Raw genomic sequence first — 26111 nt, forward strand, 5'->3', positions numbered from 1 at the left:
TGCTAGCATATTTTACAAATAATGACAAAGAAATGGCAATTAACACATTAAAATATGAAAAAATTAAGAATAAAACATTCAATCTTTTATTTAAAGCTTCGAAAAGTAATTTTTTACTTGACTGTTGTATAACATATATAGTAAAAAAATAAAATGTAACTGGTCCAATATTACCAACTTGAGCCATTTATGAAAATTGTTTTTAACTACATAATAAGGGGAACAACACACTACAAAAGCATGAAAATACTGGTACAATTATCGTTTTTTTCCTGTAAAAAACAACAATTTTCCTGTAAAATTTCCAGTTAAAAAAAAAAAAAAAAAAAAAAGTAAAACTTAAGTATAATTAACAATTATGTATGTCAATTTATGCTACATTTTTGTCTATTTCCAGCATACTGTTGAATACTAATTAGGCCAAAATGTCCAAAAAAAAAAAAAAAAAAAAAAAAACGGACAGTAAAAACTATAATTGATACAAGTACTGCATAAAAAGGTGTAAACATCCATATTTGAGTTCAGGTATATAAAAAGTGCTTTTTATGAAGTTCTCAGTGTCGGCAAGGCTGTAAAAACTGCTGTCAGGAGCGCTCTAGATAACATATCCTGCCTGATATATCACCAAACCACTTCCTGTACTCATCTGGGAGATCTGCGCTGACTCACAATGTGGGCTTTCCAGAAAATTTAGCTTCAAACTCATATGTTGAACCGGGTTTGCAAGGGACCCGTTTGCATAGCTTAGCTTATCACAAATATATTCAGTACCTATGACACATAAGCAACCCCAGACGCCAAAAAGCAGCGCTCAAATACATGAAGACAGTGCTGTTTTTGCCATTTTGGTGGTGAAGCATTATTAAAAAGCAACTCGCTTATAATTTATGCCGACAGTTTGTATCTACAGTGTGTTTGCTATGAACCGGCTGTCTGACAAACAAGATGAAAATGAAATACCACAAGAAAGATGAATTTATCTTTGCATACTGACAGTTGCTAATTGCCTAATTAGTCAACAGAATAAGATTGGGCTGTTAGAATCAAACAAATATACTCTTCACTAAGGGCATATTTTGCAGATACCGACAGAGGCGAATAACAAAGTCTTCAAAAAACCAAATCTGCTGCTTAATAAAGCAATAAAGCCACACTGGGAGCGAAAAAAGCCAACGAGAAGCTCTTAATTTGATTGCAAACAAACTAGCATGAAAACAGCGGTCCCACTTTACATAATTTAGTAGCGAAAACAAGTTACAAAAGCTAGTGCCAAAACACTCCATGTCATTTGTGATGTAGAAAAACATGCACAACTTGTTAATAACAAATACGGGTCACCAAAATCTAAGGAAACTAATAAAAAATTACGTCTTGCGTTAATGAAATAAAGTATTTTTTTAACAATATATAATACTGTTAATAGGGTAGATAGATATTAATAGATTCAAAAGTTTGAATTACTTATCTTATCTTTATATTTTCTGTTTTAATTTTAATTTTTATTAGTTTTGAAGTTTAAGTTTAAAGTTACTAGCATTTTAACATTTACTAGCTAAAAAAATTTACTAGCTGATTTTAGCATTATTACCATTTGCTAACATGTTGCTAGCATGCTACTAGCTAGAGTTGGGGTACTCGGACTCGAGTTCGGTCTCGAGTACAATTTTTAGGCGACTCGGACTTGTCACGGACTCGGATGCATTTTTACTCGGACTTGACTCGGACTCAAGCCTTTCGGACTCTGGAAATATGCCGAGTCCATCCGAGTCCAGAGAAAGTTGACGGAACTGTCACTAACTCTATGCATTATCACGAAAGTGATATTCAGTATTTGCATGTGTTTTTAAGTCTTGTCCAGTAGCTACTTGAAAGCTGACGGGTTTATGTGCGCACACACTCAAAGCGCGCTCACAGAACGCGCCTCTCAGTCAGTGTGCGAATACAGAGTTCTCTTTCGCTTCTAATAGGGTCTGTTATTGCTACACACATGCTCATCTTAGAGACTATTCATGTAAATGAAGTTGATTTTGTCTTAAGTAAACCTGAACAGCTGGGAGAAATACTGATGCGCCAAAATATTTGATCTGTGCGTCAGATCTTAAAGCGTCAGCAGCGTAAACCTGCAGCCGCAGGCCGTGTCATAAATATTAATCAAACAAAAAACAAAAAGAAAATCACTTACTTTTCTTGACTGAATCACTTATTAACTTTAATAAGAACCGTCTTTAATGTATGCAGTGAAGATTTTGCAGTGTTTTATTTTAACATTTATTAAAATGTCTGTAGTCTATTTCTGTAATAGCCTTTATATAGACCTACATAAAAAAACAACCTACAATTCTATTTTAAAAAAAAGATTATATTTAAAAAAATATTATTTCATTTGTATTTTTGATTAATATATGTATTAATACTTTTGCTTTTGGAGTGATTACTTGCCTTGAGCTTGAGAATGTTTTACTTACATTAGTTGATTAGTTTTTTCTGTATTGAAATTATTATTATTTAAACATGGTGGCAGTTTCTAGCTTGAAAGAAAAATAATTGTCTAACATCTTTGCAGCAACAGTTTTTGTGTGTCCAAAACCACCTTGGGTGTGCATGATTTTCTAACAATTAAATGGCCCATCATCAATTACTCCTTATATAATGTAATTTATTGTAATTAATGTAACTATAAATGCATTCAAAAATAAAACAGGTGTGAGTTTGCTGTGACTTATGGAAAGTATATGTAGGGCTTTATACACAGTGTGTGCCATTGTAAAGACTAGGTTTATCCCTCACAACCTCATTTTCATTCAAGAAAAAAAAGTCATATACAACCCAAAACACACACAGCCAAAATCAGAAATAAAAGAGGTGCATTTTCTGCTCTTAAGGTCCCATTCACCAAGATACCTACTCCTTTACCCCCACCGTTGAATTTATACATTTTCTATATGAATGAATAAAGTCAAGTCCCGCCCTATAATTTATCACATTCTAAAACCTGTTCCACTCTAAAATATGTCACATTACATAGATCAGCCATAACTTCTGTTACATGACTTTAAGTTTGCTAAGCAGAGCATGGACATTAATTATGAGATGTTGTGCAATCAAAAATCAAAATGGCAAGATTCACTAGAGGTTTGCTTTTCTTACATTTCAGCTGACATTGCATTTTTCTAGTTGTAAAGGTTAAAAACAGGGGTGCCCAAACTCGGTCCTGGTCCTTGGTTTAGCTCCAACTTGCCTCAACACACCTGCAGGGGGTTTCTAGTATGCCTAGTATAAGCTTGATTAGCTGGTTCAGGGGTGTTTAATTGGGGCTGGAGCTAAAATCTGTAGGACACCGGCCCTCCAGGACCGAGTTTAGGCACCCCTGGGTTAAAACAATGTTAAGATACTGACAAACAGTAGTGTTTCCTTGGACTCGGACGGACTCGACTCGGACTCGGCCCTTTGGGACTCGGACTCGACTTAGGTGGACTCGAACCCAACACTACTACTAGCAGAATTAGTTTTTAACCTGATTACCATATTGATAACATGTTTCTAGCATTATTAACATGCTGCTAGCATGTTGCTAATACATTTCTAGCAGAATTAGCATGTTTTTAGCCTGATTACCATATTGGTAATGTTTCTAACATTATTATCATGCTGCTAGCATGTTAACCCTGCTGGGATGCTGGTTTATGCTGGTCCTTGGCTGGTTTTACCTGGTCCTTAGCTGGTTTATGCTGGCTCTTTGCTGGTTTATGCTGGCTATTTGCTGGTCCTTAGCTGGTTAAAGCTGGTCCTTAGCTGGTTTATGCTGGTCCTTAGCTGGTTTATGCTGGCTCCTTGCTGGTCCTTAGCTGGTTTAAGCAGGTCTTTAGCTGGTTTATGCTGGTCCTCAGCTGGTTTATGCTGGCTCTTTGCTGGTTTATGCTGGTCCTTAGCTGGTTTATGCTGGTCCTGGTCCTTTGCTGGTTTAAGATGGCCCTTTGCTGGTTTATGCTGGCTATTTGCTGGTTTATGCTGGCTATTTGCTGGTCCTTAGCTGGTTTAAGATGGTTTAAGAGGACCGGCATAAACCAGCTAAGGACCAGCTAAAACCAGCATCCCAGCATCAAAACCTACCTAACATGTTACTAGCATGTTAGTATGTTTCTAACGCGATTTGAATGTTGCTAACATGTTTCTAGCATTATTAGAATGTTGCTAGCATGTTTATGGCATGATTCATGCGTTATTAGCATGTGGTTAGCATATAGGTAGAATGATTACCATGTTGTTAACATGTTATTAGCATATTTCTAATGTGATTACCATGTTTCTAGCATGTTTTAACATGATTAGCAAGTTACTAGCATGTTTCTAGCATGATTAGCATGTTTTAACATGATGAGCCTATTATTAACATTTTTCTAGCATGATTAACATGTTAACATGCAGCTAATGTTTTAAGCATGATTAACATGTTGCTAGCACACTTTTAGGATTAATAACATTTAACACGCTACTATCATGTTTATAACCATATTAACATGTTGTTTCAGCTTGTTATTAGCATTTTTCTAGCATTATTAACATGTTGCTAACATTTTTCTAACAAGATTAGCATGTTTCTAGCATCTTTTTAACCTGATTACTATGTTGACAGTGTTTCTTGCATCAAACATTGCTAGCATGTTTCTAGCATCATTAGCACGTTGGTAACATTTCTAACATTATCAGCATGTTGTTAATATGTTGCTAATATCTTAAGTATGATTATCATGTTGCTCGCATGCTTTTAGCATTAATAACATTTAACATGTTACTATTATGTTTATATCTGTATTAACATGTTGTTAGCTTGTTGTTAGCATTTTTCTAACATGATTAGCATGTTGCTAGCATGTTTTAGCCCGATTACAATGTTGACAGTATGTTTCCAGCATTATTAATATGCTGCTAGCATATTTTTAGCATGAGTGCCATGTTAATAGCATGTGTCTATAATTATTTGCATGTTGCTAGCATGTTTATAGCATTATCAACATGGTGGTAGGTTAAGCCTTATTAACATGTTGATATCATTTTACTACCATGTTGTTTACATGTTTCTAACATGATCAGCATGTTGCTAGTATGAGATAGCATTTTGATAGATAAATAGATATAAATCAATATTAATTTCCATTAATAGTTTGAATTAGTTTTTTAACCTTTATATTTTGTTTTAAATTTTTTTTTTTTTTTTTTTTTTTTTTTTTTTTTTGTCATTTTTATTAGTTTTTGTCTGCATTTTTCTTAACGTCTATATAGTTTTTCATTTTATTTTAGTTTTCATTTCAGATAAAGTTTGTTTATTTATTAATTTTTTTATTTATTCACTTATTTATTCTTTTCATTCATTTATTCATTCATTCATTCATTCAGGTTTTGATTTTAGATTTAGTCAGCCATAATAACCCTGCCTTGGACATGAGATTCACCCATAATCTACACAATCATACACACAATACAACATCAAAACAGAATAAAGAGCCACAGTGTTTTGATCATAACAAATACACTCTGAGCGTTTCCCATCAGAATGCAGGATGCGATTCTGCTATCTCAGATCAGAGATGGACGCTATAAGTGCCGACCGACAGGCTCCTCTGGAGACTCAGTGTGAAAGTCACCTTTATATGCTGATCTCCATCCAGTCTCCCCTAATCAAACCCTAACAAGAGCACTTTACAGGGAATTGAGCTGAAAGACAAGAGAATACAACACTTTCTAACAGCCTAGATGTGAAAGGGAAAATACTCCTATGGCAGATGCAAATTTGACTATGCAAGCGAATCAGACAGGAAAATGATTGTCAAATAAATGTATGTATTTACCGTTTTATGTATGTATTTACTATTTTTTGTAAGTGATCCACATTTCTGAAGGATCAAGTGACACTGAAGACTGGAGTAATGATGCTGAAAATTCAGCTTTGAATCACGGGAATAAATTACATTGTACAATTTAGTCAAATAGAAAACATTTATTTTAAATTGAAATAACATTTCACAATATTGCAGATTTTTCTCTAATTTCAAACTAGATTAGTAAAGTTCGTGAAAGAACTTTGAAGTTGGCTTGAAAAAGCCTTGACTGGAAGTTTGAAGCGGTTGTATAAGCTTAAATTTGGAAAGTTTAGATAGATTAGCTAGACGTTTCTAGCTTGTTTAGATAACAGGTTTCTAACTAGATTAGCATGTTTTTAAAATGTTGTTAGCATGTATTTAACATGATTAACATGGTGCTAGCATGTGTTTAATATGATGAGTGTGTTGCAAGCATGTCGCTACAATGTTTTAGCATGATTTGCATGTTGCTAACGTTTATAAAATGATTAGCATGTTTCTAACATAATTAACATGTTATTAACATGTTTCTAGAAATATTAGCATATTGATAGCATATGTATAGCATTAATATGTTGCTAGCATGTTTCTAACATGATTCTAACATTATTACCATTTTGTTAGCATGTTTTTAGCATTATTAGCATGTTGTTAACATGTTGCTAATATGTTGCTAACATGATTAAGTTGACAACATATTTTGAGCATTATTAGCATGTTGCTAGAATGTTTCTATCATGATTAGCATGTTATTAATGTTTTAAACATTATTACCATGTTGTAAGAATGTTGCTGCATGTTTTAACATGATTAGCATGCTGTTAGCATGTTTACAAAATGACTAATGTAAGAATGTTGTTAGCATGTCTTTAACATTATTAGCATGTTGTTACCATTTTCTTAGCATGTTGCTAGCATGTTTCTATAGTGATTAGCATGTTGATAACATATCAAGCTCATCGTTATTAGTATGATGCTAGCTAACATTATTAGCATGTTATTAACATATTTATCAAACGGTTAACATGTTAGCAACATGTTTTTAACATGATTATCGTGTGAGCATGTTTATGAGATGATTAGTATGTTATGTTTCTAACATTATTAAAATGTTAGCATGTTTCTAACATGATTAACACAATTCTAACATTATTATCATTTTGTTAGCATGTTTTAACATTATTAGCATGTTGTTAACATGATTATGTTGACAAGATGTTAAGCATTATTAGCATGTTGCTAGCATGTTTCTATCATGATTAGCATGTTATTAATGTTTTTAACATTATTAACATGTTGTAAGAATGTTGCTGCATGTTTTAACATGATTACAAAATGACTAATGTAAGAATGTTGTTAGCATGTTTTTTACATTTTCTTAGCATGTTGCTAGCATGTTTCTATAATGATTAGCATGTTGATAACATATCAAGCTCATCGTTATTAGTATGATGCTAGCTAACATTATTAGCATGTTATTAACATATTTATCAAACGGTTAACATGTTATAAACACGTTTTAACATTATTAGCATGTTGCTAACATGTTTCTAAAATTATTAACATGTTAGCAACATGTTTTTAACATGATTATCGTGTGAGCATGTTTATGAGATGATTAGTATGTTATGTTTCTAACATTATTAAAATGTTAGCATGTTTCTAACATGATTAACACAATTCTAACATTATTATCATTTTGTTAGCATGTTTTAACATTATTAGCATGTTGTTAACATGATTATGTTGACAAGATGTTAAGCATTATTAGCATGTTGCTAGCATGTTTCTATCATGATTAGCATGTTATTAATGTTTTTAACATTAATAACATGTTGTAAGAATGTTGCTGCATGTTTTAACATGATTACAAAATGACTAATGTAAGAATGTTGTTAGCATGTTTTTTACATTTTCTTAGCATGTTGCTAGCATGTTTCTATAATGATTAGCATGTTGATAACATCAAGCTCATCGTTATTAGTATGATGCTAGCTAACATTATTAGCATGTCATTGACATGTTAATTAAACGGTTAACATGTTATAAACAAGTTTTAACATTATTAAAATTATTAACATGCTAGCAACATGTTTTTAACATGATTATCATGTGAGCATGTTTATGAGATGATTAGTATGTTGTACTTATGTTTCTAACATTATTAAAATGTAACATGCTTCTAACATTATTAGCATGTTGCTAGGATGTTTTTTTAAATGATTAGCATGTTGATAACATATTTTGAACATAATTAGCATGGCGCTAGCATGTTTCTAACCTGGTTAACGTGTTTCTAATATTATTAACGTTACTAACGTGATTATCATGTTGTTAGCATGTTTCTAAAATGACTAACATGTTAACATGCAAGCATGTTTCTATCATTATTAACATGTTAGCATGTTTCTAATGATTAACATGTTTCTATCATTATTAGCATTTTGTTAGCATGTTTCTAAAATGACTAACATGTTAGCATGCAAGCATGTTTCTAGAAATATTAATGTTGGCATGTTTCTAGGATTATTAGCAGGTTGTTAACATGTTTTTATCATGATTAGCATGTTGTTAGAAACATGTTAATCATTAGAAACATGCTATCATTATTAGCATGTTGTTAGCATGTTTGTAACAGCATGTTTACATGTTTCTAACATTATAAGCATGTTAGCATGTTTCTAACATTATTAACACAATATTGACATGTTTTTAACATTATTAGCATGTTGTTAATATGTTTCTAACATGATTACATGATTTGTGTGTTGCTAGCAGGTTTTTAGCCTGATTAGCATGATGCTAGCATAATTTAACATTTCGATAAGTTGGGAGCATGTTTAGCATAGAGTTTGCATAGTATTGGCTCATTTAAACATTGTCAATGTAATTCCATGGGATTTGTATGATTTTTAAAAAAAATCGCTTTAATAAAAAGTCATAGCAACTAACTTCAGAACAGTCTGAAGGTCTGCCTGGAGTTCGGTGGCTGTAGCTATAAAGCTCTAGGAGAAGATTGACTAATTTAAGGAACAAAAAAAAAAAAAAAACAGTAGTGTAAATGTAACAATTCAAATGCAATTATGCATTCTAATATTTATGAACAAACACACTCGCAATGATCTGTGAAGCAGGTGAACAAAAAGTAGCCACTGCTTCCAATGCAAATCCCTAAATAATTTTCAAACCACATGCACCTGTGGAGACTTGTGTGGGACATGTAAAACATCAATCCCCGAGTCTCTGCACGCTGTAGATTAAGCACTTCTAACTGTGAATTCAACTGACTAACATATTCAGAGCCACTCCTGATACGCCTGCGGTTTGTCAAACATTAACCAGTCGCATTTAGAGTGTCCTTTTATTACTGCATCCCTTCTTGTGCTTCCAAGTGTAAGTTAGTAGGGGAGTTTCAAACCAGGACGGTGTCGGTTTGCCCCCGGCAGAGAAGAGAACAACTGTTCTGTGAGCCTCAGGGCATTTGTTCTCAACTGGGCAGAATAAAAAACGTATGAAAGCACCTGGAGAGCTAGTCTACAAAACACATGCTCACCGGAAGCTTCCAGTGGATATGAAGTCCTAAGGCTGACAGTGGATCGGTTTCCTTTAACAGGGTCTTTATAGATGGAGAATTATTTAATTCTTAACTTGTCCTCATGTCATTCCTAGCTTTCTGTTTTCTATATAACGACAAAGGGAGAAATTCTGAAGATGTACTGGTTGCTTTCTTTCATGTGATTACAATGACTGGGAGTCTTAAAGAAACAGTCCACCCAAAAAAGAAAATCACCCTATGATTAATTCATCCTCAAGCCATCCAAGGTGTATATAACTTTCTTCTTTCGGCCAAATACAACTTGAGTTATGTTAAACAATGTCCTGGCTCGTCCAAGCTTTATAATGGCAGTGAATGGCTGTTTACAGTTTTGTTTACATCCTCTTGGCTTATATCGAAATCCTTGAAAAATCTAAAAGAAAACCATGGTTTCTAAAGTTTTAAATAAAGATATTTTTCCTACACAAACGCATCGATTCGCCGTGTGGAGTACTTTTTATGATGGATGGATGTACTTTATTGGACTTCAGAATCTCAACAGCCATTCACTGCCATTATAAAGCTTGGAAGAGGTTTAAATATGGATTTTTTTTTATATGGGCGGCTCAAGGGGGTTAATAAAGGCCGTCTGAAGTGAATCAATGTGTGTGTGCAAGAAAGATATCCATATTTAACTCCTCCAAGCTTTATAATGGCAGTAAATGACTGCTGAGAAACTGAAGTCCAACAAAGTTCATCTATCCCTCATAAAAAGTACTTCACGTGGTTCCAGGGGCTTAATAAGCACCTTCTGAAGCAAATCAATGGGTTTGTGTAAGAAAAATATCCATATTTATAACTCTTCCAAGCTTTTTAATGGCAGCGAATGGCTGTTGAGATTCTGAAGTCCAAGAAAGTGCATATATCCCTCATAAAAAGTGCTCCACATAGCTCCCAGGGGGTTAATAAAGGCTTTCTGAAGTGAATTGATGCGTTTGTACAAGAAAAATATCTAAGCTTGGATAAATATGGATATTTTTCTTGCACAAACACGTTTATTTGCTTCAGAAGGTGCTTATTATCCCCCTGGAACCATGTAAAGTACTTTTTTATGAGGGATAGATGAACTTTTTTGGACTTCAGAATCTCAACAGTCATTCACTGTCATTATAAAGCTTGGAAGAGTTTTAAATTTGGATATTTTTCTTGTACAAATGCATCAATTCACTTCAGAAAGCCTTTATTAACCCCCTGAAACCATGTGAAGTACTTTTTATGAGAGATAGATGAACTTTCTTGGACTTGGACAGAATCTCAACATCCATTCACTGCCATTATAAAGCTTGGAAAAAGTTCTAAATATTCATATTTTTCTTGCACAAACCCATCGATTTGCTTCAGAAGGCCTTTATTAACCCCCCAGAGCCATGTGGAGTACTTTTTATAATGGATGAATGCACTTTATTTGACTTGAAAATCTCAACAGCCATTCACTGCCGTTAGAAAGTTTAATATAACTCCTATTGTATTCATCTGAAAGAAGAAAGTCATATACACCTAAGATGGCTTGAAGGTGAGTAAATCATGGGGTAAGTTTTTATTTTTTGCTGAGCTATCCCTTTAAGTAGGGATGTGCGATAAAGTCAGAATTGTTGTTTTAACAATGTTGAAGCTGACATTATCCATTTTGTAACTTATTTTGCAAAAACAAGGCTTGAGAGTCCACACTTTCATTGTGTGATGTGGTCTAGTTGAATGTATTTAGAATGACCCCAAAATTCAATATACTTGGACAAAAATGTATGAGTTTTTTTCTTATATTTCTAGATGACATAGTTAAGCAATACTACACACAAGCAAGCGTGCTGTTTTTCCTCAAATATCAACACGATTTTATACAACAGTTCAATAAACAAGAAGTTATTGCGAGTTATATTTTAGGCACAATATTGTCTCTATTTTACCAATGAAAATAGCTCAGAACAAATCAATGGCAGAACTTCTGTGGATCTCAAATAAATACAGTGTTGAATTGTTCGTAAATGAATCAGTGTTTTGAACGAATCAATGATTCAAAGATCCATTCATATAGACAGTCATTTATTCATTCCGAATGAATCAGCAGTTGAAAAAAAAAAAAATAACTGTCTGATTAAGAAAATATTAGTCACACAACATTTAAATATTAAAAATATTTTAAAACAATATCAGTATCATTTATGAAATTGTAATCGCAGTGTAAATACATCTAAATACTGGTTTAGATGCAGTTTCTATAGTGCAAAAATGGATTTAGTTGATTATTTCATTTGACTCGCAACAGTCTTATTACTCTAACTGAATTTATTGATTAAATGTCACATTTTGACAAAGAACAAACAATATAGATAAACAGTTAACAGACGCAAAATAGAACTTGACTTAAACAGATGATCTAATAAAATTAGGGGAAAAAATAGGTGAAAGTTTCCTGGTTCAGAAAATATGAGAGAAATGTTTGAACGGCTGATTTAAACAAATGTCACCCCTTAATGAAAAAGTTCATTGTCCATGAACTGATCACCGCACAGAATATGAAGAACATGAAAGTCAGTCTGATCCGACTAAAACGTTCATTTTCATTTTAGTAGTGCCTCTCAAATCAAGGATTTGTCAGCCAATCACATTTATTGATATTTACGACGGGACTGCCATTTGGAAACCACTTGTATCCAAAACACAAACACATTAATCTGGTGCCTTGGACCTCCAGGCTATGGAAGAAGTACTGATGAGTCATTTTTAATTTCCACTGCATTTTCATTGGATTTTTTAAGATCCAGCTGGATTTATGTTTAAAGAATGCCTTGTGCTCACAATATCTATTGGCTGTGATAAACTGGGAAGAATTCCACCTGCTACAGGCACATTAAAATGACGATGCCTCATTGTTTGCTCCGCAGATTCACATAAAAGCCAAACGAGTCCAATTTGAAGCACTAACTCTCCCTAATTTTGAAAAATTAGATTCTACCGCAAAATAACCCAAAAAGGCTGCTAAACCAATTAAATATTCTCATGTTTTCCCAATCACCAGATCTACACACATCACTGCACTTCACGCCTCAAAGAGCTGCAGTCTTTTTGCAACATCCCACTACAAACAGTTGAGAATTAGCTTGACAGCATTAAAGAGGAACTGAAAAGCTGAAGATAAAGGCTGGCCCTGCAGACCTCAGACCAAACGGCATATTTCATTTAAGATGAATAAAAACAAGGCTGTCGGAATGGAAGCATTGTATGCTCAATATATACGGTTTTGTACCAAGGTTTCAATCAAGGGTTGTAAAAATTAGACGTGGTTTAGGACAGAGTATGACAGACTGAACAGACTGTACTTGTCATCACCTTACAAATCTGGAATGAGGGACAATGACAAATAAGTGTTACAAGATGAACAAAAGCAAAAAAAACACTTTACAATAAGGTTCCATTTGTTAACATTAGTTAACATAAACTAGCAAAGAAAATTACTTATAGCTGCAGCAGCATTTATCAGGTTCAAGCACTATTAGGCATTTAAACGCATATGAAAAAAGGCATTATTTAGCAAGCCTTTAACCACCTAAATCAGTGTTTCAAAAAGCATTTTTGGCAACTCCAGGTAATTTACCATGTTTGTGTGTTTTAATGGGGTCATTGGATGCAAAGTTCACTTTTACATGTTGTTTGAACATTAATGTGTGTTGGCAGTGTATGTACACATCTACCCTATAATGATAAAAATCCATGCAGTGGTTTTTAATTAATCTGTAAAAATAATATCCCCTTTTTCAAATCGAGCTGTTCTCAGATGCCTGTCGTTGTGGCGTCACACCGACAGAGGCCGCTCCCACGATAGTTGATTGACGTGAGCGTTTTACCTCAGACCTGCCTTACATCAGCTGTAACAGTCCGACCTCCATGTTTCGATGCCGGAGCAGGGATGTAAATTAGACAAGAATATCTCCGATTGAGCGACTGAGGTGTTGTGTTGCTGGATGTAATAATGAACATAGTGGTCGTCATTTACTCCCGACATCTGAGCCGCTGAAGATGCAGTGGATTTCATATGTTTGTGAAGGGAATGCACCTCCTGATCTACATATATCCGTCTATGTTCGTGTGAATCATTGGTGATCCAGCTTCACTTACAGCAGAAGTGAGTATATGGGTTTTTTTAAGAACCTTTGTGATTGCCTTTCCTAATAACATGCTAGTTAGCAAGTTTAGCTGCTAAACGTAGCTAAATGTGGCTAAAATAAACAGGCTCGTCACTACACAAAGAGAAGAGAGGGGCGGGGCGAGCAGAGCTCATTAACATTTAAAGCAACCTTGACCAGAACAGGATGATTTTTGCAGAGGCTTGATTTTGGCAAGGTAAAAAAAGGTGTTATTTTACACTACCATTGAGAAATTTTAACCGAAGCATGTTATAGACTTTTCATTAAGACCCTAAAGAATCATATCAACTTGTGGAAAATGGGCATCCAATGACCCCATTAAGGGTTATGACTGGTATAGCACCAGCTGTGGTCCGATCTCCTTAAAACTTTGTAAAACTGTTGCGTTGTCCTTTAGGCTTTATAGGACTTCAGGTAAATTTGGACAGGCCCCTTTTCTAAACATCCTCGTTATAGCTTCCCAAAGGGTAAATTTCAACATTTTTTTTTGATAATTTTTGACCTAGAGAATCCAGAGAATTGTGCTGCTGTGCTTTTTTCCAGATTGGGAGGAAAACCTAGGACTAGTTTGCAAAACTAATTGTCTTTTGTTACATCTTCTCAATTATTTAACAAACAGTATTATTGACAGCAGTGTTTCTAGAGACAAAGCTGCCCGGAATAAGGAGTTCTATCATGCGATACAAATATGCACAGTTTTTCACACATTGTACAACCATTTACACCCTTGAAAAAAGTGATATCGCCCCCTAGTGGCCATTTCTTTCAAATTTCTCACACACCTTTGGGTTCGTGAGTCAAACAGGCCCACCCAGTGCTACCAAGTGCTCAAACTTCACTGTTAATTTACACTGCTAAACAAGCATTTTTAATGTATTTTTAGACCATATTTTTAGATTTTAAAACCCCAAGTCCAAGTGTGGTATTTGGGACAGACGCCGACTTTTCATTTCCACCTGTACAATAAATGCAACCTTGTTCCTGCTCGGTTCGTAACCAAATCTTTACTTGGCACCGCTATGACAAAGCACATACTGCCACAGCTCACCGCTGAGTCTGACTGACGGCTTGCATCACTTCCTTTTCTTGTCATCTCTTGCCAACGTGGGTGCACAGAGCAAACTGTTAAGGTGACCTTTGCACACACAACCACAATAAAAGCCCACTCAAGCAGCTTCAGGCCTTTGATGATCGATTGTAATCCAGCTTCACCAGATGGATCGCTTACAGTAAAGTAACACCGGCTTCAATACGAAGCATCTCTCAGCCAGAACACTGAAATATGATACACTATGAGAGCCAGAGAGGCAGAATGCACGTGTCACTGATAAACCCAAGCAATGAATTGTGACAAAATATCTTCAAAATAGGATATTTTGAAGAATGTTTTGTCCATACAATGAAAGTCAATGAGGTTCAAATATCTTTGAGTTGATGAGTCTTGTAGGCATGGCACACATTCGATAGTCGTGGGATCTCATTTGAATTGCAGCGCACCACAATTGCCAATTATATGATTTTCGCGATGCGGAAAATGCAGACAGAATTGCGGAATTGTCATAAAAATAGAATTTACTTTTTAACACGGAATGTCACAGACTTTGCCAAATTTTGGATGGATCAAAAGTGCACTTAAATCAAGATGCTAAAATGCCACTCTAATCAAAATGCGATATGGACTACCGTGAATATGAAGCTGCAAATATACTATTTAAATATGAATCCTGCATGTTCCGTGTGAATGAATGGCACAGACGTGCCATTGGTTAAAAATTCTCAATGGTTGTGTAAAACAACACCCTTTTTACCTTGTCAAAATGTGCTCTGCAAAAATCATCCCATTCTGAGGGATTGTTCCTTTAAATGCAAATGAGCTCTGCTCACCCCGCCCCTCTCTTCTCTCTGCTGCTCTGAGAGATTGTTTACTTTAGCCGCATTTAGTGCGTTTAGCCACGAAACTGGCTAACTAGCACGTTATTAGGAAAGGTGATTGCAGAGATTAAAAAAAAAAAAAACATACACACTTCTGCTGTAAGTGAAGCTGGATCACAAATGATTTGCGCGAACATAGACAACATGACACAACAAACAAATGTAATCTACTGGATCTTCAGCGGCTCAGATGTCGGGAGTAAATGACGACCACTATGTTCATTATTACATCCAGCAGCACAACACCTCAATCGCTCAATCGGAGATATCCCGCTCCAGCATCAAAACAACGAAGGTCGGACTGTTACAGCTGATCTGAGGTAAGATGCTCATGTCAATCAACTATCGTGGGAGTGGCCTCTTTTGGTGTGACGCCACAACTGAATTTGGGGAAGGGAAGAAAAAAAAATAAAAAAATAAAATGGACTTCATAGGACCCTACAATTACATCAATCCACACTGCTGCTGAAAACTTTAGGCTACAACCTGTCTGAGAGTTGATGAACTGATTAACAGGTGAAAACAATCATTAGAAATGTAGAAAAGAAATCAAAAATGTAATCAAATGTAATCAATTACATTTCCAAAGTAACGGTTCGTAACAGACTGTTTTCATCTGTGGAGTGTTTCATGTTTTTTTTTTTGTTTGTTTGTTTGCTTTTGTTTTGTTTTTACCCATTTCTAAATGTACACTTAAACAGTCATTTTTATTTATTTATTGTTCAAAAACTCAGTTTTTGTGTTCATTATTTTTTACAGGTTGAAATATTAACTTAAACATTGCTTTAAGTTATAAAAAAGTCATTTATAATTTATTTAAAAAAAAAACTCCACAAACAACTTTTTTTTTTTTTGTTACATTTTGTTAAAATTAAGATTTAACTTTTTAAATAAACAGGCATGTTCAACAGAATATCTATAAAAGCCGTTTCTGCCACAGAATTTAAAAAATAAATAAATAATTGCGACTTTTTAATTTCAAATTCTGACTTTTTTGCAATTATGAGAAAAAAAGATATATATATATATATATATATATATATATATATATATATATATATATATATATATATATATAAGATATATAAGAAAGCCAAAAAAAAAAAATGGAGTTGTGAGATATAGACTGTATAATTGTGGGGTAAAAAAAAAAAAAAGTCAGAATAAGTTTCTCTCTCACAATTCTGACTTTTTTCCAAAGAATTTTTAAATTCATCTCCCAATTCTTAAATTTTCACTAGAAACAAAGTGTGAGTTGTGAGATATAAACTCAAAATTGAAAGAAAAAAAAAACAGGTTAATAAAGGTTAATAATTTATTCAGTAATGTAAAGTAATAAACAAAGAAGTAATGGGGAAAAAAAAGTAAATGACTTAAACTCATTTTTCAGAAATCTAGCAGTCGCATCAGGTGTTCCAGTATACATGAAGAAATGAAAAGATGTTATTTTTTGGCAAAAACAAGCTTGCATAGTTTTACTGCTGTTTAAAAATTGGTATAAGTGATTCACTGTCAAAAAGGTAAATTTTGTTGTAAGTTCTTCAAATGTGGATTAATAAAACAAAGCATAACTATATACTGACAGCAGCAATAATGTCTCATATAATGTACATGGTGGCCATTCATGTACAGTCATAGCACACAAAATCCAGGCACCTCACTGCACGCTCATTGCACTTACATTTAAAAAAAGACGAATTAATTAGTAGTTGCTGCGTCATTGATTAACAAAGGCATCCCACAGGTGAACTAATTCATGCTCAGTTTCCTATTAACAAAATGAAAAATAATATAAAGGAAATTACAGCACAATGATGCTGTGAACTTGCGCAGTAATGCAGTTTAAATCCATTAATGTCATTAAGTATAATAAAAATAGGCGTGTAACTTATAATGTATTCACTGCTGTAAAAGTCATTCGTTAATATAATGTTACTGTAGCTTTTCCTGTTAAGCATTAGAAAGTGCGACATGTTTTCATAGGTAACAAAAGACCTTTAGGGTACCTTTCAGTGAATGTAAAATGACACTTCAATTATACAGCAACGTAATTAACTCTGATTTTATGACCTTAACAGCCGTCATGCTTTAGCACGGCCAGATTATGGTGGGAAATGGCTGCTTTCCATTCACACACACAGTCGTATCATATGACCTTTCCCAAAAGCCCTTTCTGTGCCTGTAACCAACCTGCCAATCTCATCCCACTCCTTCTCGGTTCACTTGTGTGTATTTCTCACACCCTTTCATTCAGCATTCACAGGGGTCCCGATTAGAGGTTGAACACCGATGCCAAAACGGGATCAGTTTCCTTGGATTTCTAAACATAGCAACCTCAAGCAAAAAAAACTAATTTAAAAAGGCTTCCCTTAACAAACACTGTACTTTGGTCGCTCCCAAACTCTGAACATATTTATTTTATCACAATTAAAGTACTGTCCTGTGCCTCAGTTTAATATACAGATTAAGACAACTTTAAGTAATTCATTATAGGCTGATTTTCCTAAATAGCATAAACATCGTGGCGCTATCAAAACATTGCACTGTTTGTTTGAGATTCCTGACCAGCCTGACTCAGCAACAGCGACTCAGCCAATGGTAAGCAGTTTTGGTTATTTTTTCAACCAATGGCAGATGGGGGTGTGTTCTCATATCTGTAGTTAGGCAGAAATGACAAGTCATTTAACATAGGAGTGAATTAAAATAAATAAATTTACTATTTTAGTTTCAGGGTTTTGCCCATGTTCCTAAAAAGTTTATACAGTTTATAGCAAAATATTGGTATTTCTTCGTTATTCTTGCTGTAAGTGAAATTTGAAACCTTTTCGGAAATGCTGTTTTATTTGGTCATCAAACTGTTTCTTTATCTTCAATTTCACTTTGCAAAATGCCCGTAATTTGTATTAATGCTTTAAATAAAAGCTTCTTCAATAAACCCTGGTGAAAAAAAGAGCATATGCTGGTAGGTATGTTTTGATGCTGGTTTATGCTGCAACATGACCAGCATAAACCAGCAAAGGACCAGCAAAAACTAGCTAAGGACCAGCATAAACCAGCAAAGGACCAGCAAAAACTACCTAAGGACCAGCATAAACCAGCAAAGGACCAGCTTAAACCAGCATCAAAACATACCTACCAGCATATGCTTTTTTTTTTTTTTTTTTTTTTTTTTTTTTTTTTACCTGGGAAGTAAAATAAAATAAAATAAAATAAAATAAAATAAAATAAAATAAAATAAAATAAAATAAAATAAAAAATAAAATAAAATAAAATAAAATAAGATAAAATAAAATAAAATAAAAGTGGGAATAAGTCAAAGTTAAAGTTAAAAGTTACACACTCTTTTAGCTTAAAATACATTATTTTAAAATTATAATTAATCGTAAAAAACATAAAAGGGTCTGCTAAATGCATAAATGTAAAACTAAACCCATGGCATTTATTTATTTATTTGTTTATTCATGTATTTATGTATGTATGTATTTATCACACTGTTTTATACGGTAATGTTATTTTCATTTAAAAGCAGAAATTCAAAAATATTCCCCCTTGTAATATCAAACTAATTTTGCTAGCATGTTTTTAGCATGATTAACATGTTAACATGTGGCCAGAATTTTTCTAGCATGATTGGCATGTAGTTTGGAAGGTTCTAACATGATTAGCATGTTGCTAGCATGTTTCTATATATTCTATTTATTTATTGTAATTAATGAATTTTTCATTTAAAAACCAAAAATATACTTCTTAAATCTCTTTATCTTATAAAGAATAAAATGCCAGATTCCTTAAATATTATATATATATATATATATATATATATATATATATATATATATATATAATGAAAATGTATGTATTTAGATGCTTTAATGTACCAATATTTGACAGTATCTGTGTCTCTGTAATACTGTTTGACATTTATGTTAAGGTTTTGTTTTTTGTGCAACTTTTAGATTCTTTTAACTTTTATTCCATCATAATTCCATCTTTTATTTTATTTACTTATTTTTATTTCTTCCTATTATCAATTTGTTGTAAAATGTGTGTATGTGTGTTAATTAAGTAGGATTTATCTATTATTGGTATTTATTTGTACACAGATATTACATATAATGCTCTTTTTTCACTGAGCATTAATAAATAGGGAAAAAATAACATATAATTTAGCTTATTTTAAATAATGAATAATATTAGATACAAGGACAAAAATCTGTATTATAAAATATGCTCAAAAAAATATTGCAATTAACTTTCTGATCTCAAGCACACTCAAAATCCCACTCTGAGCAATGGCTAACTTTAGCTCCATCTTGTTTATTTTCTTGCCACCATGTAAATAGGTTAGAATTAATGACATCTGAGTGCCTGAGCTTGACCAACGCATATATTTGCAAGTCTAATATATGCTTTCATAGCAATACTTCTACGAATTACAACCCAAGCACATTAATTTATAAAAACTTGCAGAGTTCAAAAGGTACGGCCTAACAAGAATGACCCGCCTGCTACTTCGACACATTCCTTCACACTTGGTTGCTTAAAAAGACCCTTGTTCACAGCAACCTATCACAGCTGGTGCACGGCTACATCTTGACCCAGCCCTACGGAGCCTGTAATTGGGAATAAGGTGACCATTGTGAGTCCTCAGGCGAAAATAAATCAGCCTATTTGTGCAAACATGCACAGCCGACATCTCTGATTAAAATGTCAGTAACGTCACTCTGCGATCCCTACAGACTTTTTCATTTCGCCGTAGATGGCTTGGTGCGGTGCCACGTTATTTTCCAGACTACTTCTTTGTGCTAATGCAGGATTTGTGCTGCCTTTTTGCACTTAAGTGATTCCTGTGCTCTTCTCCTTCACGAGAGGAGTGATTTGGTGGCCCACTCAAAGACTGGAGCGGCCAGACAGAGGCTGAAGTTCCTGGGTTATGATTGAGGTCAGTTTGGGGCAGCAGGGGAGAAATGCCAAACCACACAGGGCTTTTAGCAGCTGTTAATGAGAAAGGGGATCCTCTTCTAGAGTGGCCGACACAAAAAAGGCGATGTCAGATGGGCTCTAGGTGTCCGACACTGTGTTAGCACGCTAGTGCTTGTAATATAAGCTTTAAGGTCCTGTCACATTACTGACTATAAAAAACTGAAAAAGTCTATCGTATATTGTCAATAGTGTAGCGATGTATAAAGCACAGCTCACACAGAAGTCAAACCAAGCAGTTGTGTGTCAGTCAACACACCAAATTCACATGGACAACTGAATCCATTGCTAGATCTGCATGGGGAAACGTTTCACCCTCCAGCAAAATTACCATCACATTGATTCCTATTGAAATTACTTAATTTTGGTAGCTGCAAAATCAGTGAATAATGGTAAATGTGACCACACCTTTATTCTTAATATGCAGATCTGTGTGTGGAAATGTTTCCAGTTGCATGGATTCCTACTGAAATGGCTGAAAAATTTGGCAACAATGGCAAATGTGACTGCGCTATTAATATTAATATACAAATTAGAGACTAATGTAATTTTTATGTTAAATTTTGGTCAATTTGGAAGCTTTGAAGAAAATATGAACACTTTCAAACAAAGCAGTTTTCTTTGTCAATGCAGACCAAAAGAACCTGATGCAAAATCTGCAATGGTTAACGTTTTGCCCTCAGACTACATTTCCAATAGTGCAAATCCCTACTGAAATGACCGAATTTGGCAGCGAAAATTTGGTGAACAAAGGTAAATGTGACTGCACTGTTACTATTAATATACAGACTTGAAACTACATTTTTATTTAATTTTAAAGCTTTTGTGAAAATATGAACACTTTTAAACCAAGCAGCTTTCTGTTGGTCAACACAGCATGTTTACAAGACCAGCTGAACTTATGTTTTATAAAACATAAGACAATGTTTGGTCGAGATATTTGAAAATCTGGAATCTGAGGATGAATTTTGACCCGTGCAGTGTATTTTTGGCTATTGCTACAAATATACCCGTGCTGCTTAAAGGGGTCATCAGATGGCTATTTTCCACAAGTTGATATGATTCTTTAGGGTCTTAATAAAAAGTCTATAAATATACTTTGATTAAAAATTCTCAATGGTAGTGTAAAACAACACCCTTTTTACCTTGTCAAAATGAGCTCTGCAAAAAATCATCCCATTCTGATGGATCGCTCCTTTAAATGCAAATGATCTCTGCTAGCCCCGCCCCTCTCTTCTCTCTGTGGAGTGATGAGCCTGTTTACTTTAGCTGCGTTTAGTCACTAAGCTTGCTAACTAGCACGTTAATAGGAAAGGCGATCGCAAAGATTCATAAAAAAACCCTTATACTCACTTCTGCTGCAAGTGAAGCTGGATCATGAATGATTCGCGCGAACATAGACGGATATATGTAGATCGGGATATATGTAGATTCCCTTCACAAACAAACGTAATCCACTGCAACTTCAGCGGCTCAGATGTCGGGAGTAAATGACGACCACTATGTTCATTATTACATCCAGAAACACAACACCTCAATCACTCAATCGGAGTAGTCAACAAGTGAATTTTGAAGTAAATCAAAACCATTCATCAAAGTTGTCCTAGACTAAAACACTACCCGTTTTTCTCTTAGGACAACTTTGATGAACTTTTATAACCCACTTCAAATGTTGACTACTGTATGAACACTTTCAAATCAAGCAGCTTTCTATTGCTCAGAGCAGCAAATTTAGAAGACCAGCTGATCTGTGAGGAAATCTTTCACACTCATACAAAATTCATAAGATTTCTATTGAAATTACCGAAATTTGGCTGTGGAAAATGTATTCTTAATATGCAGATCTGAAGCTGACACCATTTTTTTTTTAATTTTGGTTAATTTGGAAACTTTAGTGAACATTTGAATACTTTCAAACAGCTTTCTGTTGGTCAAAATGGCAAATTCACATGACCAACAGAATTTCAAAATATTAAGTGGGAAAATCTTTCATCCTCTTACACATTCACAATCAAATGGATTACTATTGAAATTACTATTTTTGTCACAGAAAACAGCAGTAAATGTGGCTGCACCATTACTCTTAATATGCAGACCTGAAGCTGATGTTACTTTTTCATTTAATATTTTTGTACATTTTGAACACTTTCAAACCAAGCAGCTTTCTATTGGTCAACATGGAAAATTCACACAAACAACAGAACGCGACATAAAATCCGTGTGGACAGATTTTTTTGGCGTAAACAAAATTCCCAACTGCATGATTTTGTAATAAAATGACTGAATTTCAGCTGTGAAAATCCAGCAAACAACAGTAACCATGACTGCACTTTTAGTCTTAATAAACAGACTGGAAACCATCATATTGTTGTAAATACAAGACGACCCTGATTATAAGATAACCCCCTTTTTTCAAAATGTATCTTTTGGAAAAAGGCTTTTTTGAAGACCAAATCTCGTCTTGTCTCGAACTAATTCATTAAATTTCATAATTTACCAACATAACTACAACGTGACGCACTCACGCTTACTTTTGAGCTTTATTTATAGTATGTGCAACAAGCACAGTATAATGGCAGGTGAAGAAATTTTGTTTTTCTGAGGTGAGAAAGACTTAAATAGTGTTAGAATAATTACACTGACATACAGACCGACAGCATCTTATCTGACCGCAGATAGTGAATCAGGACAATGCGTTCACACATCAACAAACTGTGTTGATGCAGTGTCTACAAACCAGAGAAGAATACAGACATGAGAAGCACACTTTGGATTCAGGTATTAAACTCTGGCTAATAACTAACAGGCAATAAAGGAAGAAATAAAATTTTATTTTATTGGCAAATGGCAACCACCCAGCAATTACCCAGAACACCAGAAACTGCATAGCAACACACTAAAAAGCAAAGCTCTTCCTTCATCAACAACACAGTTGGGTCCTACATTTTTTTGTACCACAAATGCTACCACAAAAGTACCATTTAGGTGCTAACATGCCTTTACTGTTAAATAAGATACAGCTTTCCTTCCTTTGTACTTAAAGCAACACACTAATTGCTTAATCTACACACTATGTACTCTGGTTTATGACTTTTAGACAGGTATTTTGTCATCTAGCATTAGATTTAAAGCAGTATTGAGTGTCAAACATACTTTTAAATAAATGCATCATCCAAGTATTTCAAGTGCACTTCTTTTTGTTGGAATTCCCAGTGTGAACACACTACTCACACTATTTACATTACAAAATCATTAATGCTATTATTATTTTATGCTATTATTATAGACCAATTTGGAGTAGACTTCACAGTGATGTCACTTGCAGCTGCGTATGCATAGTGGTTGCAGAAAAACACAAGTAACAAATGGAGGTAAACAGGTAAAATCTATGGAATAAGAGAAAAAACTATTTTTGTGCCTTTTGATGTCAAAATCAGAATGCAAATAATTTTTATAGAAAACTGTTGTCAAATACGCCATTTAAAGCTAAATGCAGACGTTTAAACGGACATACTATGGATGAAAACTGCTATGATTACTCTACTTTTAAAGCATAAATTTGATTTAAACAATAAGTCTACATAATATTCACATTGTAATAGCCCTAAAGTTACAGCATGACATATGTGACCCTGGGCCACAAAACCAGTCATAAGGGTCAATTTTTTTAAATTGAGATTTATACATCACGTGAAAGCTGAATAAATACGTTTTCCATTGTTGTGTGATTTGTTAGAATATGACCATATTTGACCAAGATACAACTATTTGAAAATCTGGAATCTGAGGGTGAAAATAAACAAAATACTGAGAAAATCGCCTTTAAAGTTGTCCAAATGAAGTTCTTAGCAATGCATATTACTAACCAAAACTTAAGTTTTGATATATTTACAGTAGGAAATTTACAAAATGTCCTTATAGAACATCATCTTTACTTAACTTCCAAAAAATGATTTTTGGTTTAAAAGAAAAATCAATAATTTTGACCCATACATCGTATTTTTGCTTATTACTACAAATATACCCATGCTGCTGAAGACTGCTTAAGTTTTGTGGTCCAGGTTCACATATTAATTAAACCTATTACTATTAACATTTTTACATAACATTTTTTTTTCCTCGCAAATACAAGTTTATATCTCCTCATTTGGACATTATTACTTGATTTAACTCAAAAAATAGTAAGTTTGTCAATTCTGAGGAGAAAAAAAAAGACCAGAAATGTGGAATATAAACTCCTATTCTGAGCCTAGGGGAAAAGAGAGAATGGCAAGTTGTTTTCCATATTAGAATTATGAGATATAATCTCGGAATTGCAAGAATAAAGTCAGAATTTTGAAATATAAAATCATTTTTTATTTTATTATTTTCCATGGCTCCATAGAGTGCCGTAATTTTCTGTCACCGGATAGGCTCCGCCCACAGAAAAAAGGTCATTCCTGTTTCAGATCTGTAAGACTGTCCTAACATCAATTTCGTTGAATAACAGTGCTTATTGCTGGATGACAAGCTGTTGTAATATGCGGAGAACATTTTGAAAATGACATCTAATCAATATAATCTATAATATTTAAATGTAACTATTTTGTACCGTATCTGTGTAATTCTCTAGCCGTAAAGGCTACCTCTCCAGGGTTTTCTGCAACCGTGATGCGTGTGCATCCCGAATGTTAACAAACCGATAATTGGACTTTTCTTTCTAGTTTATACTTTACTGTATATTCTATATATTTTATGTAATTTGTATTATCCTAAATTATCTTTGTTCATCTTCTACCCCTGCCATTCTCATGAGGAGTAAACAAAGTAAGAATTTCATTGTACTACACTGTAAAAAACAAAAAAACATGATTTGTCAACTTAAAATAATTTGTAACCCTTCTGCCTTGACTATTCAGTCAACTCAAATAAGTTTAGTCAACTTGAAATGTTAAGTTGTTCTAAGTGACAACTTAAATATTCGTGTTGACTAAACTAAAAAAATTGGTCTGTTAAACTTAAAAGCTTTGTTTGTTACCCGGCTGCCTTAAAATTTTAAGTTGAATCCACTCAAATATCTAAGCTGTCACTTAGTAAAACTTAACATTTCAAGTTGACTAAACTTTTTTGAGTTGACTGAATTTAAAATTTTAAGGCAGCGGAGTAACAAATTATTTTAGGTTGACTCAACAAATTGTTTTTTACAGTGTAGTACATATGGCAATAAAGCTCTTGAATCTTGAAACAGCATGTCATAATCCATTAGTATGCTGAAGGATGATGAACAAACGATCCTAAATTTCCAATTAACTCCTGTAAATTCCCATCAGGATTCCAACTTCAAATACTTCTAAAATTCCTGAGCTTGATTTCCCCATGTAAACCTTTTGGAAATTTACCAGAAATGTTCTGTCCCTTTGCAACCCCATTAACAATCAACATAATTTTCTTCCAAAAATGAAAAGGTCTCTTCTTGTGCAATTCTGTTTACATTTCTGATAGAAACACAGAAATTACACACTTCACTTAAAGAAACAGCTGTATGTGTGTGTGGGAGCTGACTGATGACGCACATTTCATTAACAAGTCATGCTCTTTAACACAAGTCAAGTTTTCTGTTTTTTT

The 26111-nt window shown here is 33.9% G+C and overlaps 1 protein-coding gene across 1 annotated transcript in view; it reads right to left on the minus strand.

Annotated features, from left to right (window-relative positions):
* Nucleotides 1-26111, minus strand: part of b4galnt4a (beta-1,4-N-acetyl-galactosaminyl transferase 4a) — a 217617-nt gene that overhangs the window by 189053 nt on the left and 2453 nt on the right. The gene's annotated exons all lie outside the window — the stretch shown is intronic.

This window comes from Labeo rohita, chromosome 25 (assembly GCF_022985175.1).
Source record: "Labeo rohita strain BAU-BD-2019 chromosome 25, IGBB_LRoh.1.0, whole genome shotgun sequence".
NCBI lineage: Eukaryota > Metazoa > Chordata > Actinopteri > Cypriniformes > Cyprinidae > Labeo > Labeo rohita.